Raw genomic sequence first — 4,284 nt, 5'->3', positions numbered from 1 at the left:
CCAAGCTGTGTGTCGGAAAACAAAACCGCGGGGACACTTCCGGTTCACGGTGGATGGGGTAAAGCACTTCCGGGTGACAAATACCACTGGATTGATTGAAGTTTTCTTTTTCTTTTTAAGACACACACACACTTTATTTAAGTATGCAATAGAAAATAGTACAGTTTCATGACAGCACAAATCACTGGTACAAGGTCAACTAAAACTAGAAATACTGTTCCTACGAAACAGTGTGGGCTCGCTCGTGACTATATTCTGCAGCGTGCTAACTGTCATGTGAAGCTCAAACCTCTGTGAAGTTGGCACCCCATATGATGAAAAGGTGTCAGGCATATTCGCCTATAACATATTCGCCTACATGCATTTGGTCGTTTCGCCTGGCATTTTCGCCTTGGAGGAGAGTCATTTCACCTACCTATCTGAGCCATTTCGCCTATCCTCTATCCTATGCACTCCATAGTAGCCTAATCCATAGTAATCACATAAATACAGAGCTATTGGAATCAGGTGCGCCCAAATAATTAATTAATCCATGTCCCGATACTATACATTCTTTGGTGCAGTATTGAACAGTATTGTAAAATGAACAGTATTGTTGGCCTATATTGTTTTAACATTAGGCTATACAAAATATATATGTAGGCTATTAGCCTATATAGGTCTATATAAGATATATGCTACACCGACCTAAATAGCCTATAGAATGAACCTTGCCTGTCAACAGGCATGAAAAACTATTTTGCCATTTTTTAGGAATAAAATGTGATGTAAATAATAAATGTCAAATAAACTGTTAGCTTCACTTGACACCACTGTCACAGTCACTATAATATTTAAATGACAAAGAGATAATTTGCAAACATGGTCAGTCTGACGGACACACAGACATGGGCGAAAACATTATCTCCGTCTCCCGACCTGGCTAGATAATAAATAAATAGAATACATTTGAACACCCTTAGGGCTTTATATCTGTGTCATGACTCACTTCTAATTTGATTTTCTGCATGACGGGACAGATTATTATATCTGATATGGATATAATTAGAATAAATGAAAAGAGGAGAGGAGAGGAGAGGAGAGGAGGAGGAGAGGAGAGGACGCAAACAAACTAATGGTCAGCAATGAATCATTGGTCATTTGGGTCAAATTAGCCTACTTCTACTAATAATATTTATTTTCAAGCATTTAGCAGAGGCTCATATCAGAGTGGCTTACAAGTGGGAGAGTAAATGACACTAACCCTGCTCAGTAAACGACGGTCACGTCGCGTTTGTTACGCAAAGACAACAATTTAAAGAGGTGGTGCCATAGTTTTGTACTTTTTCTGTTTTTCATTTGTCTAGGAGGTTGAAAGTACTTCATCATGGCAATCATGGCACCACCTCTTTAATGCGTCAAAGAAACTAATACTGGGAGAAAATAAAACCTAGCATCTATCTGAGCAACATGCTACTAAGAAAAAGATACATGGGCAACTGGCGGCCCGGGGGCCACATGCGGGCCCCACCTTCACTTAATGCGGCCCGCAGGTTAATACTGAAATACTGATATATTACTGATTTCAGCTGTTACAATTCCAAACATGACCTGCTTTAATTCCGTCAGTCAATTTTAGTAGCTTAATGACTAGTATGGTAGTATTAAAATGTATTTTTTTTTTATGTCCAATGTATTTGTATTTAGGTTCATAAAGTTAACATGACTATATAACTAAATGCATTTGAAATTAGAATAACATGTTACATTTCAGGATTCATATTCAAAAACGACAAAAAATAATTCAGGATTCCAATTCAAAAGAAGCAAAAATAGACGATCTACAAGCTCAAACCGCATCGCAGCGCGATGCGTTTTGAGCTTGTAGATCGGCTATTTTTGCTTCTTTTGTATGAGATACTAGAATGACAAAGTAGGACGTAACAATATGCAATGTGGCCCTCTGGAGTGAAGGTGGAAATATAGTGGCCCTCACCATCATCAAAGTTGCCCATCCCTGGCCTAGAGTATATATATTCTAATGTAATAGACTGTATTAATCATGAATAATGTAAAACATTAAATACCTAATATATCAAATACATACAATGAAGAAAGTGATGTCTCAATTATATATAAAGTAATATGATCTGAAAGTTGTGTAAATGTAATGAAATGTTTAACTACATAACTATTTAAAAAGGTATTCAGATTACAAATGTTTACAAAACTATTTCTGGTCATTTCCATTTTCATATTCATCTAAAAAAGCTGATTTAGGCCTAGAATTATTCAATGCTTTAACTATTGAAAAATAGCAGATATGCCAGCTCTCAGCGAGCTTGTAGATCTGCTATTTTTGAAAAAGCATGAATATTTTGGCAAATCTTTGAATATATCTTTTTTTACTGGCTTACGGATTCGACAAAAACAAAAGAATATCCACAAATTCAAATCTCCATGGGGTGAGAAGGCCATAGAAAAAAAAAAAATACATCGTGACTTGAGGCGTAGCCATTAGTGCCAGTGTAACGGAGGTGATCCGAACCTCCCCACCCGATTTCGAACCCGGGTCTCCCGCGTGAAAGTCCAATATTTTAACCATCACTCCAAAGGTACATCCCTATGGAACGAGAGCAGATACTAGACTTTTGAGGCTTCAGGCTGGGGCTGCGACCCATCACACTGTATAGCAGTCTACGACCCACCACACTCACCCCCCCCGGGGAAGCTGGATCCGGGTCACGGCACCAATGTAACGGAGGTGATCCAAACCTCCCCACCCGGTTTCGAACCCGGGTCTCCCGCATGAAAGTCCAATATCTTAACCATCACTCCAAAGGGACATCCCTATGGAACGAGAGCAGATACTAGACTTTTGAGGCTTCAGGCTGGGGCTGGGACTATCACACTGTATGGCGGTCTACGACCCACCACACCAGTCGTACGCAAAAGCAACGTCAATGGACTTTGTAAAAGTTGTTAAAAACACTGGTAAGTGTCGCAAACTGTAGGCCTATATGACTTATGAAAATGACTAGCCATGCATCATGCAAAGAGGTTTATATCCTATTTGCAGTCCTTCACACGTTTCAAAAACTCATCCATTTTCAGATCAAATCAAACAAATATTATAGTGTCAGCTTTTTATGTATTTATTTTCTTCTTCTTTTTATATAGCTTTAGTGTCCCTTAAAAACAATACATAGGAAAATGTCTAGTCTTCCAAAGGTTCCTGTCTGGTGTTCCAAAAATAGTCATTCTTAAAGGAGCCACCACTTTTCAACCTGTCTTCATATAATAGGTCCTCACTAATGAGCATGATAAAATATCACAATTTTTTCCTACTCAGTCCAAGTCTCCTAGGAGAGCTGTGGGAAGTTCAGAATCCATCGTCTTGTGACATCATCATTTTCCCCCAAAAAATTGTAATCAATATTTTTGGAAAAAATATTTTGATTTTTATTATCGCGAGAACAGTGGCTTCCACTTTAAAATTGCAACTTTTCAGGAATAGAAAGCCTGCAGTTTCTATAAGCTGGATTGGCAATCGATGATGTCACAAGACGATGGGTTTCTGACCTGCCCACAGCCCTCCTCTGAGAAAAAAAAAAAAAGCTATTTTTGAGTGAGGACCAATTATATGAACATAGGTTGAAAAGTGGTGGAGTTCCCCTTTAAGTATCATTCATTTACGTTGTGAAATTGACAGCATCTAAAATGATCCATTTACAATTGAAAACACACATAGCTTTTCATTATGAATGTTTACAATAGATCATCATTTCAAAAATAGAGAAACCCACAAGAGTCACCTTTATTATCTCACTAGGAAGAACAATGTTGCACAAAAATGTTGCAAATAGATTACGTATTCTAAACGTCTACCCTTCCCTCCTCCTCATAGACCCTCCCACTTGATGCTGGGGTGGATGGATGGGGTGTGAGTGGCAGAATCAAAGCGTGCGTTGGGAGTAAACAAGTCTCTTGTCATAAGTTTAATTCTCCTTATTTTGTACAGAACTGAGAGGTGTGTCTTTCAGCTCACTTTAATAAGTGATATTCTGTGCACTAGAGTTACATGTGCGTAAAGGGTGAAAATGCAGAGCAGGATCAGTTGGCAGATTTATGATCAGCGTGCTGCGTGTTTCTCTCATACTATGTTCCTTTTAAAGGACAACTTTTGTTTTTTACAACAAGGGTTCATATTTTAGATTGTAATTAAAGAATATAAAAGATGAGTGTTAAAATTATTTCATTTACTTCTCTCTATTGTTTTAGAGATTCTTATTTCAGTGGCTGGGG

This window comes from Nannobrachium achirus (genome assembly GCF_963921795.1).
Source record: "Nannobrachium achirus genome assembly, chromosome: 15".
NCBI lineage: Eukaryota > Metazoa > Chordata > Actinopteri > Myctophiformes > Myctophidae > Nannobrachium > Nannobrachium achirus.
The sequence above is the reverse complement of the archived record's forward strand: the minus strand, read 5'-3'. Positions refer to the sequence as shown.